The sequence below is a fragment of the Apium graveolens genome, chromosome 1, assembly GCF_009905375.1.
Source record: "Apium graveolens cultivar Ventura chromosome 1, ASM990537v1, whole genome shotgun sequence".
Taxonomy (NCBI): domain Eukaryota; kingdom Viridiplantae; phylum Streptophyta; class Magnoliopsida; order Apiales; family Apiaceae; genus Apium; species Apium graveolens.
The window spans coordinates 45182779-45199259 of record NC_133647.1 but is presented as its reverse complement, the minus strand read 5'-3'; the positions used below and the strand labels follow the sequence as shown (position 1 = coordinate 45199259).

General features: G+C 36.8%; 1 non-coding gene across 1 annotated transcript; it reads right to left on the bottom strand.

The window, feature by feature from the left end:
* Positions 1 to 2548: 2548 nt before the first annotated feature.
* LOC141683648 (small nucleolar RNA R71) lies at positions 2549 to 2655 on the bottom strand. Its single transcript, XR_012560389.1, has one exon. It is a non-coding gene; the product is annotated as a small nucleolar RNA R71 (small nucleolar RNA).
* Positions 2656 to 16481: the final 13826 nt, after the last annotated feature.

Below are 16481 nucleotides of genomic sequence, written 5' to 3'. Positions count from 1 at the left end.
AGTCTGCAACAAACAAGCTTTCTTTCCTTGCTCCTTTTAGAGCAACTTCATTGATTTTCTTGCTGATGAAAATACATTCTTCTTTGTCAAATAAAACTTTAAAACCTTTGTCTGCAAACTGGCTGACACTGAGAAGATTTACTTCAAGACCAGCTACCAATGCTAAATCATCAATGACAATATTTCCAGAAATAATCTTGCCATATCTCATTGTGAATCCTTTGCCGTTGTCTCCAAAGGTCACCAAAGGGCCAGCTTTCTCCTCAAATTGTGATAGCAGCGCCTTATCACCTGTCATATGTCTGGAACATCAACTGTCTATCATCCATATGACCTTCTTCATTTTATCCTGCACACAATGAGTTTTAAGTGTGTTTAGCAACCCAACCAGTATTGGGCACTTTCTTTTTGTTAACTGATTTAGCAGAAGTAGAATGAGTTGTTTCAGATAAAATAGAATTCATTGACCGTTGTGCATTTTCCCTGTCTGTTGTAGACCCAATTTTTGTTTCTTCGAGGTCTACTCTCAGCTTGTGGAAACTTTTCATTACTTTCAAGTTACATGGGATGCAATTAATAAGTGAATTTTATATCCACTTGGAATGCTTCATTACAAGCTTAAATTTGTGTTTTGGACTCAAGTTGTTGGTATTTTGATGTGTTTTTGTGTTATTGCAGTTCAGGTATCAGTTAAATGAAGAAAGGACCTTTTAAAGGAAATATGATGAAAAGTGATCAGATTTGGAAGCCAAGGCCATTGTCAAGTTGTAGAGAATCTCGTTAGCTTCGCGTGGGCCGTTGAATCGCCTAATTCTGACGAGTAGAACTCAAGTTATGGGCAAAATAAGATTCATCAGAATTTTCCAGAAAGGCTGCAGGCGCCCGCCTGCTGGTGTCAGGCGGCCGCGTGCTGATGCGCGGCTGACTTCGCTGGAAAAAACCTTTTTTGAGTGGAATTTGACGATTTTAAGGGTCCACGTCCAATACGGGCTTATATATACTTAAAAAAGGGTTTTCATCATCTGGGAAGATTGGGATACCAAGGAGAAGACCTAGAAGAACAAAACAACTCCGAAAAAGAAGATCTTGTTTTTAACTTGTGATTCTTTGAAATAGTTGTAACTTTGGATGCTCGTTTTCATTCTTATTAAACCTAGACCTTTTTTATTCGTACTTTGATTATTATTCAGTTTATTAAGACCTTGTTTTATACCATGCTTTCATTGGAACCCATGATGATGATGAGTTCGATTATGGGCTAATCATTATCATGGAATTCTAGCGGATTTACTTATGGATTTCAATAATTAATTTGTTTCGATATCTTGGTGTGTGGTGATTGATTGATATCCTAATATTGGTTGTGCTTATTCTTCTTATGTGCGTAGCTAACATATAAGATAGCGTGTTAATCTCTATTGAAGCGACAATGAATATAGAGGTTTAGAACTTGCCATGCTAGCATAGGTTCATGTATTTGTTATGCATGATTCGTAGGTAATTTTAACCATCTTACTTGCCCTATGTAATCATGATAGATAAATTGCGCATTAAACCATTATGTTGTCAAATTCTATAGACATATAGGGTCTCAATATAATTGGTGCCTATTCAGCTTCTATCTCCTTTGTGGCTGTCTGGTAGAATGGTACTCGTGCAACGAAAGTTGGCGTTTATCAGTTTCATGTTATCTGATTAGTGTCATCACCATCGCATGCTAAGGTTAAGAATGAAAAGGCTATTGAATGAAGTATTTAATGAAGTTAGAATCCCATGTTTGTCATATATAGTAATTCAACCTCAATTTTCTTAGTTAATGTTATTTAGTATGATCCCTTAGTTTAATCAAAACCCAATTTGTTATTTGTCTTAGCATTGAGCGATAACCATACATTGTTGCATAGGTGCATAAATTGAACTTAACCTAAACCAGTCTCTGTGGGAACGAATATGATTTATATCTTATACTACTTGCGAACGCATATACTTGCGTGAATATTAGCGCGTGTTTTTGCCCTAACAAGTTTTTGGCGCCGCTGCCGGGGACTCAGTGTTAATTTTTAGTTTATGTGCTTGTCATCAGTGCTCGTTAAAGTTCACTGACTCGGATTCTTTTACTTTCACGGTTTATTTGTTTGTGTTTCAGGTACTCATTACAAGGAGAGATCCAGCAGCACGAACGAAAGCCTTGATGGATTTTTCTCAACCCAAGATCAATGACATTCAATCTAGCATTGTCCGGCCAGCTATCACAGCTAATACCTTTGAGATCAAGCCTGGCATAATTCAATGGGTGCATAATTCAATCCAGTTTGGGGGTTCTCCAACTGAATATCCCAATATGCATATTAGGAATTTCATTGAGATCTGCGACACCTTCAAGTTCAGCGGTGTTTCTGAAGATGCTGTGAAGCTGAGACTGTTCCCATTCTCTCTGAGGGACAAGGCTAAGAGCTGGTTACACTCTTTACCAGCTGGTTCGATTACTACTTGGGAAGATCTTGCTCATAAATTTCTTACTAAATTCTTCCCTATGGAGAAGACAGCTGCAATAAGGAATGCTCTTACTCAAATTACGCAGAAAATGAGAGAATCTTTATGTGAAGCTTGGGAGCACTACAAGGAGATGCTTAGGAAGTGTCCTCATCATGGAATGCCTGATTGGATGATAATCAATTGCTTCTATAACGGTTTAGGAGCATGATAAGTGGCATTTTATACCACTTAGAACGTCTTATAATGGCTTAAATTGGTGTCTTGAAATCAAGTATTTTGTGTATTTAATGCGTTTTTCTAGTGTTTGTGCATTTCAGGGTATTATTTGCATTTCTGGAAGAGATCTCATCAAGAATAAGCCTTGACTTGTGGTTGGCATTACAAGTGGGCAGATAGGAGCAGAATGCAGCAAAAAACGGGAGCAAAAACAGAGCATTTTCCAGAAGGGGTCTGAGCGCCCGCTCAGCTCTGCTGAGCGACCACTCAGGAAGCTGAGCGCCCGCTCAGGAATGCTGAGCGGTTGCTCAGGGATGGAATTTCAGATTAATTATTTTAGACTCCTCTATAAGTAGTTTTTAGAGATATTTCAAAAAAGGTTGGATCGTAGTATTAATTAAGGAGCGAGGAGATAAGGAAGAAGACCGTTTTAGTATACCGCAACGAAGAGGAAGCATATTTTCTTGTGATTCTTTATTTCGTTGTAACGTTGGGTGCTAGTTTTCTTTACTTTGAACCTATTTACTCTTGTGACGTACTCTGGTTTAATATAAGTAGTTTTAGTTATTATTCTCGTGTGTTATTATCATGTTTTCATATGAACGCATGATGACGATAAGTGCTATCATGGGCTAATCGTGATCATGGGGTCGTAACAGATTTACTATGGAATTTTTTAGTTAGTGTTTAATACCTTAGTGTGTGATGATTGTATGATATCTAGTATTGGTTGTGCTTATTCGTCTTATGTGCGTCGCGAACATATAAGATATGGTGTTAATCTCTTGTGAAGCGACGGTGGATCTTGAGATTTAGAACTTGCCATAATAGCAAGGTTCATGTATGTGTATTCATGATTAGTGGGTAACTCTAACCATTTTACTTGCCCTGTGTAATCAAAAGGAATAACTTGTGCTTAAATCGTTATGTTGTCAAATTCTGTAGACATATAGGGTCTCAACATAATTGATGCCTATTCAGCTTCTATCTTAATAGTGGATGCTTGGTAGAAAGGTATTAGTACAATGAAATTGGCTTTTATCAGTTTCGTGTTGTTCGATTAATATCATCACTGTTGCATGCTAAGGGTAATGACAATGACTATTGAAGGAAGTAGTAATGAAGTTGTGATCTCATGTGTGTTTTGATATTGTTAATTCAAGTGTCAATTAAGTGCTTAATTCTAGTAGTTAATTATAGTTAATAATTAGTTAATCAAATTTAAGTGTTATTGTCTTGACATTGAGAAATAATTATACATTGGTGAGTAAGTGTTAATTGAACATAATTAGTCTGAGTCTCTGTGGGAACGAACTAGAAATTATTCTATATTACTTACGAACGCGTATACTTGCATGTATTATTAGAGCGTGTTTTCGCCCTAACAAGTTTTTGGTGCCGCTGTCGGGGACTCGGCATATTTGTTTAGTTTATGTACTTACCATCAGTGGTCATTAGGACTTGGTGATTAAGACGTGTTACTTATTGTTTCCGGTTGTGTTTCAGGTACTTTAGCGAGCGTTTATGCAAACACGTTCTCGCACTCGCAAGAGGACTTTAGATATGGCTGAGGAGACAAACGAAGTTCTTGGTATTCCGGAGAAGATAGATTTTGAAGATTCGGATACAGAAAGTGAGCAGAAAGAGCCAGTAATCATGGGTGATCATATAGTTCCGGCAGATCCAGCTCTTATGGACTTTTCTCGGCCTAAAATTGATGACATTCAGTCAAGCATCATGCACCCGGCTATTGAGGCCAATAACTTTGAAATCAAGTCGGGCACTATTCAGATGGTGCAGAATTCTGTTTCTTTTGGAGGTGCTGCGACTGAAGATCCCAACATGCATATCAGGAATTTTATCGAGATCTGTAGTACTTTCAAATATAATTGTGTGACTGATGAGGCTATCAAGATGGGGCTTTTCCCATTCTCACTGAGGGATAAATCTAAGGACTGGTTACATTCTGAACCAGCTGGGTCAATCACTACTTGGCAAGATCTTGCACAGAAGTTTCTGGTAAAGTTCTATCCAATGGCGAAGATTGCAGCTATGAGGAGTGCTCTTACTCAGTTTGCGCAACAACCTACAGAATCTATGTGCGAAGCTTGGGAGCGCTACAAGGAAAAGTTGAGAAAGATTCCACATCATGGTATGCCTGATTGGATGGTGATCACTGGTTTTTATAATGGTTTGGGGGCCCAATCTCGGCCCATGCTCGATGCAGCAGCTAGAGGCGCCTTTTGGGCCAAAAGCTATACTGAGGCTTATAATCTTATTGAGACGATGGCTGCAAATGAGCATCAAAACCCAACTCAAAGGATGATTCCTGGGAAGGTAGCAGGTATTCTGGAAGTTGATGCAGCTACAGCTATTGCATCGCAGCTCCAAACACTATGTATGAAGGTTGATTCTTTAGCCACCTATGGAGTCAATCAGATAGCTATGGTCGGTGAACTTTATGCAGGTTCTCATGCTAGGGATCAATGTTCTCTTGTTAATGAATCTGTTCAGTATGTGAACAATTATCAGCGACCGCAGCAACCTGTGCCAGCTACTTATCATCCTAACAACAGAAATCATCCAAATTTCAGCTGGAGTAATAATCAGAATGCTATTCCGCAACCATATCAACAAGGCGTAAGTAAACAGTTCAATCCACCTGGATTCCAGCAACCACAGCAGTATGCTCAAAAGCAATCATATCCTCAACAAGGAGGTGCAGCTCCACCCTCTAGTGCTAATTTTGAGGAACTTAAGCTATTGTGCAAAAGTTAGGCGGTTTCTATCAAGACCTTGGAAAATCAAATCGGTCAAATAGCCAATGCAGTGCTCAATTGCAATAACCCCAATTTTTGGAAAATTTTGAAACCCTTATGAATAGTGTTTTTGCTGAATGAGAAAACTTTTCATGCCACACTATGTAGGGGTTCTGTTATGGATATTCTGAGATTTTATTAGTACTCTATATGGTATATAAGTGTATGTAAAGATCGTCAGAATCCAATTCCGAACACTTTGATTTTTCCCGAAAATCCACTAGATACGAAAAGAATTGAGTATAAGGTAACAAGATAAGAAGGATTTAAATTAAAGGATTATAAGAGAGGATCATAAAAGGAATATAATATATTGAGAAAGGTTAAGGGAACCTAAGTAATAAGATCCCGGGTATGATCCCTCAAACGATAAACGAAAACGAAAGTTAAGCGAACCGTATAACAGATCAGCGATCATTAGGCAAACAATTAGGAAGTTAATCAAAGAGATTAGAGGGGATGATGTCATCCAACCAATGGGAAGAGGACAAAGAGGGAAGGATGACACCACATGAGGACATAAGCATGACATAGGAGGGAAGGAGGTGTGGTTGGCTATTAACCACACAATTTGCAAGGTTAATAAAGTAATTAACCAAAATCTAAACAAAAACAACCAACCAAAAGCAAAACACAAAAATCATTTCATCTTCTTCAAGCCTTTGCTCTCGGCTTTTCTTGTTTTCAAAGAGAAGAATTTCAAAAATCCAAGATCCAAGCTTCCTAAATTGGTGAGTTAATTCTCTAGTCTTCCTTATGCATAGTTATGGCTACCTTATGAGTTTAAGCCTCTAATTCATTCTCAATCTTCTCCAATAAATCAATGAAGAAGACAATGAATAGTGATTTCAAAGTTTTTAACTTGATTTTCTTACTTTTCCTTTAAGATCCAAGCATTCCTAAGACTCCTCAAGGCTTCTTAAGGCTTCATAGCTACTCCCACCACTTCAAGGAAGGTATATCATCTCCAAACCCTAGCTTTAATTTGTATATTAGGTTGATTATGGTTGTGAGGGTAAAGAGTAGCTTGAAACTTGTATGTTTAAGAGTTTGGGTTGGAATGGTTGTGGTTGATTTGTTGAAATCTTAAGAGTTGGTTAAAGAATGTAGTATAGTTTAAATTCAAGTTTTGGGATTAAGTAAATTGATTATAATGAGTTGATTTGGGGCTGTTTTAATGTAGTTTAGATGGAGGTTTGATTGGGTTGTGAATTGGAGTTGAAATTGTGGTTGTTTGAATTGGTTTAAATTTGGGAAATCGCGTAAACATAGCCGTCGTAATGTCCGATTTACTTTAGACTGCTTTTGTTCCTAACATTAGGACCCGAGAACCCCCTGCTAGATCTTGACCATTGCCATTTTTAGGTATTTCATGTTACAAGCTTCGTTTTGATATGTAGTTCGTTTGATTCCGATGTACGGTTTAGGAGAAACGACCATTTTAAGTAACGGCGTTTCGCGAACAAAACATTATCCCTCGCCTTACTTTGAAACATTGGTTTAGGAACCTAAAGGACTAATTGGAGTATGAATCATTTATGTAAAGTGTATTAGGCAAATGGTAAGGCACTCGCGAAAAAATCGCTTTAAAACTCGTAATGGGTAATTTATTAAAAATGGTGGAGCCGAGGGTACTCGAGCGACTTAAGTAAATCGTTAAGCGCAAAACGAGCGTTAGAGTCTGAGTTGGTTAGAGTATAGATTTACAAGTGACTTTGGTTTAATTCCAACTTACTTGTTGCTTATAGGTTACCAGACTCGTCCCGAGCCATTCGTAACCCCCAGTCGCTCAGGCAAGTTTTCTATCCGTTATACTGTTGTTGTGATGTATATATGTATATGCATTATCTTGCGATAGATGCATGTTGGTTAATTAGCAAATATTGCGATATATTGAAGCATGCTGTTATGGTATATATATGCATGCCTGTTTCATATTTTTTCCATATATATCTGTTGGTTCAGTTGATAATACCTATGCTAGAGAATAGCAGTAATTTGCATATACCCTTAGTATAGGGACCCAAAGGTGAAAACATTTTCTAAAACCGCGAGTCGAGGATCCCGAGTAGATTTTATATATATATATATATTTATATATATATGGTTATAGTTCTCAAAACTATTAATCGAATAAGGTTTATTCGATAACTTTATTTTATTATTGAATATTATTTCGAATATTTATTCGAGGGCTTATGACTTCTTTATTTTATTAAATGAATATTATTTTGAATATTCATTCGAGGGCTTATGACTTCTTTATTTTATTAAATGAATATTATTTTGAATATTCATTCGAGGGCTTATGACTTCTTTATTTTATTAAATGAATATTATTTTGAATATTCATTCGAGGACTTATGACTCATTTTATTTTATTATTTGAATATTATTTGAATATTCATTCGAGGGCTTATGACTCTTTTATATTATTTATTGAATATTATTTGAATATTTATTCGAGGGCTTATGACTCAATTTATATTATTTAATGAATATTATTTGAATATTTATTTGAGGATCTATGACTCCGATTATTTGCTGAGATATGTTCTTTATTTTATTAAAGAATAAGGTGTCGATAATCAAACTTATCTTTGATTATTCAAATAAAGATAGTACTTTCGTATAAGTATATCTTTGGTTATTTAATACTCATTTCAAGTATAAGTTTTAAAACTTCTACTTCAATTATTTTTATAAAGATTATTCTTTATGGGAATATTATTTAAATAATAATATTCATATATTTTCTAATATATTGGGACTGATTTATTTCATTAAATCAGCATTACTCCAAACACTCTTTAAAGTGTTTTTGAGTCTTCAAAATGATTTTTAAAAGTTAGAGCGGATCCCAAAACTCATTTTTATATTTAAGATCTTCCTTTTAAAAAGGGGATTTAAATACTCGCTCAAAAACTGAGGGATCCGGCTCTATGGTGTATTTTATATTCGCAACAAGGTTGCAGTTTTGGTAAATGAATTGATTACTTACCCAACGTTCGGGAAGTAAGTCCATCTATCGAGTCGGCATAAGCAACATGGGCTCAGTGGGCGTCCATGATAGTGTAAGTGGCTCAGTGGGAGTCCATCAAATGCATAAGTGGCTGAGTGGCGGTCCAGCATAAGGTCCTATTGCGACCAGGGTGATGACCAGTGGGGAATTCGTCCATCTACTAGTAGAAAAGGTTACTTATTGGTATCTTTTCCTGATCAGCAAGATATCGGGTTTATGCCAAAATTCTTTTCCTTTCCAAAATTCATTGGATATTACAACTCTGTTCATACTTTACATGACATAGATTTTCAGGAAATGTATGAGATATATATATATATATATGGATATATATATCAGGACTTAATGAAGTATCTCGTAACTTCATTATTTATAATGATATTCAAAGGTTAAATCTATTCAAATCTTGTCTTGTAGTCTCATCTATGTGATGAACTGTTGAAAGCTCGTTATACTTTGAACAGTGGTAGTTCAAGTAACTTTATAATTGATATAAGTATATTGGAGTATCTTGTAACTTCATCTTTTAAACTTATATCTAGTAAATGATTATCTTATGCATGACAAAGATTTTCAGAAAAACGTTGAGATAAGGTTAGATATATGAGATCACCTTGCAACGATATTTTTTTTATACAGTTATACACTGAAACTCTGTGTGTATTATGCATGGAAGAGGACTTCCAATATTTTGAAAAGTATATATGTATATATACTGAATATTTTGCGACTTCATCGCATTAAGATATCAAACTTGGTTCATTTCTTTTGACCAAGACTTTCATGAGTACTATGAGAAGGCTCATATATTGTTAATCATTATACATATTATTTTGGTGGGCTTGCTGCTCACCCTTGCTTTCTTCTTTCATCACACAACAACAGATAGAAAAGATGAACAAGACTAAGCTCCCAATTCACAGGCGGATAGGAAACATTCCGCAGTTTCCTGTAGGCGTGGATATCGCTGTAGCTGAGGTAGGAACTACCAATAGGCTAGGTTTTCAACTTATGATGTACCAGACTTATGTATAATTATGAATTGTAATAATGGCAAAGAAATATAAATTTATTCAGAAACCTTTTTAAGGTGTATTGACATATAATTGTGGAATAAAACGACTTGTGATTATTTTTGGATATTCATCTCTGAGACTATAACTTGTGGTGTGTGTGTTTATTGTGGGGTCACAGTACAGAGTAGTTGATTAATTATTAAGATTGGGTGTTATTAAGGGAAATGGAACTCGTGACAACCCGGATCCCTGACCCCGGATTTGGGGGTATTACAGAAGTGGTATCAGAGCTAAGCGTTATAAATCTCAGAGATGATGTGACATTAAGATAATAAGTTCACTAAGATAATAAGAACTCTTGCCAAGTTCATAGTCGGACTACCTAACGTAGTACTGACAGTTAAAACCCTTATGGGAACCCTTATAAATATCATGATAGTAGCGTAGTTCGTTATCGTATATGGTAGCGGGACTCCGAACCCTGAGGTTGAGAAGTGACAGCGCGATGATGTTTTATTACTAATTGGAGATCGGATTGTGGATCCGATAGAGCGTCCTAACGCAGGACCGGATGATGTTCATATTGAGGATGTAATGGTTTAGGATGTTGTCCTAGATGGGATTGTTGCTGAGGAGGATCTCGTGGAAGATCCTAACAAGAATGAATAAAGGACCATTGAGGAATTGATGACCATGGTTAGGGAAACTACCAGAGGTAGGATTGGCCGGTCACTACCGGAGGTTCGTTCAAGTTTGTAAAGATAGTAGCCCCTTTAACGCGGCTTACTTGTAATACTGAGAAGTTTGAATGGACAGAGAAATGCGAGAAAAGCTTTTAACAACTAAAGCAAAGGTTGGTGACGGCACCTATATTGGCATTGTCGGATGAAAAAAGGAGATTTTGTGATTTGTATTGACGCTTCGCATAAGGAACTAGGGTGCTTCTTATACAGCACTACAAGGTAATCGCGTACGCGTCAAGAGAAATAAGGGAATTTAAAATTCGATATCCCCACCCATGAGCTTGGGCTCATGGCAATAGTTTTGCCCTAAAGATTTGAGGCACTACTTGTATGGAGAGAAGTGTGAGATTCACAAACCATAGGAGCTCTAGTACATTTTTACGTAGAAAGAGCTCAACATACGCCAGAGGGGGTGGTTAGAGCTAATCAAGAATTATGATTGGGAGATTCTTTATCATTCGGGGAAAGCCAATGTGGTGGCTGATGCCCTTAGTAAAAAGGAGAGACCCAAGATGATAAGGGGATAGTGAGGTGTTCCTACAGAAATTGGGTCCCAAAAGTTCAAGAGCTTAAGGATGAGAACTTAGATGAGAGCCATAGTTTGAGGAATAAGATTTAGGGCAAACCCTGAATGTGATAGTCAGGGAGGTTGCCATCAAGAAAGAAAGAACCCATAACATAATAGAGTGGAAAACAAGGTTTTTAATGTATAAGATAACCCCGATTATGGGAGAAGGTTGAAACATTTCATACTAAGGAAACAGAAAGTCGAGTAAGGAAAGGAGACCCGAGATGGTACTCCTATACGGCAATTTATGGACCAGTCTAGACATAACTTAGACTATTATCCCCAACCACCACCCTGAGAAAACAATGCGGTGAGAAATTCTTTCAGGACCTTTAAGTCGCTAAGCTCTCAGAGTTCCAAGGAACAAGCGAACCCAGTAGAGGCGAGAGCCTGGCTAAAGAAAATATAGGAATCATTTGAAATTCTAAATGATGGACGAATCACAAAAGACTGTTTTTGTCATTTACCCTCCTAAGAAAGAGGCCACCCGCTGGTGAAAGGCCAAGGAAGGCACGGAGCAAGAGATTATAATAAACTGATTTAAGTTCAGACAATTATTTTCAGGAAAGTACTTCCCAAGGTTATGGATGCAGTGTAAAAGCTTTGGAGCTAGAACAAAAGTGGACGAGTATGATGAATTATGAATCTAAGTTGTAAAAGTTATCAAGATTCGTTCTGAGGACACGAATCCAGAATGACGGGATATTTGAAATCAATGCTTATGTTGTGTTGGTTCATGAAATAATGATAAGGGAAAGGAAAATAAAAAGAAACTGAAGTGGAAAGGAATATAAAGGCAATAGAGTTTGAGGAATGATAAGGAAGTTGGGTATGAGGAAACCCTAAAGACTCGTAGCAATAGAAATAGAAAAGTATGTAATCGTCAGGATGAGGGTGATTCACCATGAGTTAAATTGATGGTTGAAGGCATAAGAGATAAATATATTTTATCCCCTGTAAGTTGGGAGGATTTGAGGAAACCTTGAGATAGTTCGAAGGATAAATATTGAGACGCGGATAGACTGAGGAGACAAGGAAGTAAGAAATTAGGAAAATTGGATGAAGGAAGTGACCTTCAAGAATGTGAAGTGTAAGACCGGTGGCATGATACCCAGAAAGGGAGACGCCAGGTATGAGAGATATCCCAACATTGAGATGACTGTTGAGATAAACAACAAAAGTAAATAAGGAATTATTAAGAAGAAGTTCATGTTAAACACGACCAATATCTTCCAGAACATCCTTGTTATCGTTACCAAATTAGGCAAGACAAGCGGATAACCGTTGTTATCTTTTGGAGGCCATATTGATTGACCCCATTTTGAATACAGATGTTATTGTGAAATTAGGCATATACTATCGAGGTGGGAATGATTGAATAAGACACCCTTGTCAGGGATATATGACTTGATTTATCCATGGAAGGATGCAGGTACCTTTTAAAGGTGGAATTAAGGATAGAACATCGGTAACTTAAAATGAATCCTAGGGGAATACATAAAGGTTGGCATTTCACCCTTAATAGGGACATCATGAGTTTTGACAGTATGATTTGGAAAGGGATTAAGGTAACAACAACCTTTAAGAATCAGTGGAGAAATTTTTCAGAAGTATATAGACAATGGTTCTAGTAATAGTAAATGGTATTTTGATATGCCCTGTATCTAGGGAATACAGGAGGAACGATTGAAGGATAACCTTAGAGGTTTTACAAGGAGAAAGATAATATTCAAAATTCTCAAGAATAGAAATGTTGATAAAGGAAATATGATGTAATTATAATGTTGCCAAGTGGGGCACGTGTTAAACCACGAGAAAGTATGGATCGAACCAATAATGGTCGAAATTGTTCAGGGCAATTAGGACTTAAGATAAAAGATGTTCTAATTATGATTGAGAGTCAGTCATGACAGTGATTAACCTCTAAAGACTGAGGGGATAACTTATGGAAAAATGATAATTTTTTTTTACTCATCAGATTTTAAGGAAAATATTTTCACATAAGCTGTGATTGAAATAAGGTAGAAAATTTATTTGGAGGTGGTTAAAATGACATTGACTGTAAGGAAATTTTACTATCAGGAAAGGCCAAAGAGGTGGCCGACACTTTAAAGGTAAGAGGATAATTATTGGCGCTTGTGCCAAAGGAATACAGTGATGATGGTTAAAGCTATGAAGGTTGTATTATGGTTTGGAAGATTGACATTCCTTCTGATGACTGTGCAATATCCAACCGTAATAGTAGTTGGTAAAGGTTTAATTCGTGTAATCGCCATGAGCGGGCTATCTATCTCAGAAGATACTATCTTGAGATAAGCCAGGGCCATGTTTCAAAAAGGACTAGATGAACCCTTGAGTTAAGTCTTCTATTTAGGGTGTATGATTAAGAATGGTATTAACCTGCTATCATTGCTTTGATTGAAACTCTTCTGCAATTTAATCTGCTTCATGTCATGTATGTATGTCAGGATCAGGAGTGTTCTTCATGAATCATGAATGGTGATTATGTTACCTCCTTAGAAGGATTTGATACGACATGTATGGACTCCGTATGGTTAGATATTAAGATTTCATGGAAAGTGAATGACGACAGTAGGTCAGTGGTGGACCATAGTAATGCAGTAATGATTCTGTGAGTAATGAGCTGATTACAACCGTGAGAGTTTTATTGGAATGGGTGTTGAGATTGAGTACCACTAATCGGGTCGTGGTAGTGTATAAGTTATCATTGATAGACTAATTAAGTCGATTATCTACCTATGATATATTTATTCCTTCTTATCGATAAAGAGTAGTATTACCCATACGAAGAAGGTTGCGGTATAGAAATGGATTCTAGTAACGATGAGGTCTAGAATGAGATCCCAGATTCGATTTTCGATATCGAGGGAGTTTCAAAGGTGATTGTGTATAAGCTCAAGGAAGAGCCTGGGTCCATAGAATGATGGATGGAATAGCAAAAATATTTAGGTATGAGAGATACGATGCTATAATACTTGATGTTGATATAAATACACATATGTTTTGTTCTCCTATGACAAACCTCTATAGTTCAGAGGTAGATTCCAAGCCAGATATTTTGTGGTAGTATATTTTATATATATACAATTCTCTTTAGTTCGTTCTTTTCTCTCCTTTTCATTTCATATAAGCTGAGAAGAACAACCCTTCCAGAAGGGGAGGTATTGCCGAATGACTATCTATCTGTGTGATAGAAGCCTAGTAGGATACCATTTATTGTTTAATTGCTTGTCAAGTACTAAAGGCTGGCCACCTTCTGTACTAACTATACGATATAACAAGTGTTCATGATCATAGTGATCTCTCAATAAATTCTTTTACTTCTATATGAAGGACCAAGCTTTCGAAGATGGAAGCAGCTAAAGGAAGTAGTATCAGTATGGTGGTATTCCGATTCTAACGCGTTCGTGATACTAAGGTTGACGTGGTTATTAAAAGGTTATAGAACGCTAACGAGCAAAAGTATAACCAGTATAATATTAGGAACGGAAGGTAGTAGCGATTACGAACTGGAAAAGAATGGGTATTGAGAAGCAAAAGCTCTAATGCTAAAAGCTATAATGAAAGTCTGTGCAATATACTTGAAAGAAAATGGAATGATCACTTAACGCGGATTGAGTTTTCTCACGATAATAGATCATATGTCAGGTATCGAGATGTTTTCTTATGAGATCCTTGAGGGAAGACAATGTCGATCTCCCTTGTGTTAGGATGAAGATGTAGAGCGCAAGATGCTCGGACCAGCAGTGGTCCAAAGGACCAAGGGTTTAATAGATTTAATCAGAGGACGGCTGGTAGTAGCCCAAGATGGACATAAGAAGCATGTTGATTTGACACGAAAGGACAAGGAATAGGAAGTAGGGGACCTAGTGTTGTTATAGGTATTCCCTTGGAAAGGAAGGATGAGGTTCAGAAAGAAATGAAAGCTAAGTCCACGAATTGTTGGACCCTTGGATATATTAAGACGTATTGGGAGGATAGCATATGAGCTAGCCCTAACCCCGAACATGTAGCAGGTCGTAACGTGTTTCACGTATCAATGTTAAGGAAGTGTAATTCAGATGCCAGATAAATAGGGGCATATGAGCGTATAGATATGCAACCCGACGTAACCTATATGGAGCAACCATGAAGGGTTATAGAGTGAAAAGGAACAAGTGCTTAGGAGAAGGATTATCAAACTAGGCAGAGTTTGGTGGTAGGACCACAATGTGGGAAAATTTACTCGAGTGTTAGAAAGTGCAATGCTAAGAGAGTATCCCTATTCATTTTCTATCTGATTCCGGGACGGAATCCGTTTAAGGAGGGGAGACTGTAATAACCCCAATTTTTGGAAAATTTTGAAACCCTTATGAATAGTGTTTTTGCTGAATGAGAAAACTTTTCATGCCACACTATGTAGGGGTTCTGTTATGGATATTCTGAGATTTTATTAGTACTCTATATGGTATATAAGTGTATGTAAAGATCGTCAGAATCCAATTGCGAACACTTTGATTTTTCCCGGAAATCCACTAGATACGAAAAGAATTGAGTATAAGGTAACAAGATAAGAAGGATTTAAATTAAAGGATTATAAGAGAGGATCATAAAAGGAATATAATATATTGAGAAAGGTTAAGGAAACCTAAGTAATAAGATCCCGGGTATGATCCCTCAAACGATAAACGAAAATGAAAGTTAAGCGAACCGTATAACAGATCAGCGGTCATTAGGCAAACAATTAGGAAGTTAATCAAAGAGATTAGAGGGGATGATGTCATCCAACCAATGGGAAGAGGACAAAGAGGGAAGGATGACACCACATGATGACATAAGCATGACATAGGAGGGAAGGAGGTGTGGTTGGCTATTAACCACACAATTTGCAAGGTTAATAAAGTAATTAACCAAAATCTAAACAAAAACAACCAACCAAAAGCAAAACACAAAAATCATTTCATCTTCTTCAGGCCTTTGCTCTCGGCTTTTCTTGTTTTCAAAGAGAAGAATTTCAAAAATCCAAGATCCAAGCTTCCTAAATTGGTGAGTTAATTCTCTAGTCTTCCTTATGCATAGTTATGGCTACCTTATGAGTTTAAGCCTCTAATTCATTCTCAATCTTCTCCAATAAATCAATGAAGAAGATAATGAATAGTGATTTCAAAGATTTTAACTTGATTTTCTTACTTTTCCTTTAAGATCCAAGCATTCCTAAGACTCCTCAAGGCTTCTTAAGGCTTCATAGCTACTCCCACCACTTCAAGGAAGGTATATCATCTCCAAACCCTAGCTTTAATTTGTATATTAGGTTGATTATGGTTGTGAGGGTAAAGAGCAACTTGAAACTTGTTTGTTTAAGAGTTTGGGTTGGAATGGTGGTGGTTGATTTGTTGAAATCTTAAGAGTTGGTTAAAGAATGTAGTATAGTTTAAATTCAAGTTTTGGGATTAAGTAAATTGATTATAATGAGTTGATTTGGGGCTGTTGTAATGTAGTTTAGATGGAGGTTTGATTGGGTGTGAATTGGAGTTGAAATTGTGGTTGTTTGAATTGGTTTAAATTTGGGAAATCGCGTAAACATAGCCGTCGTAATGTCTG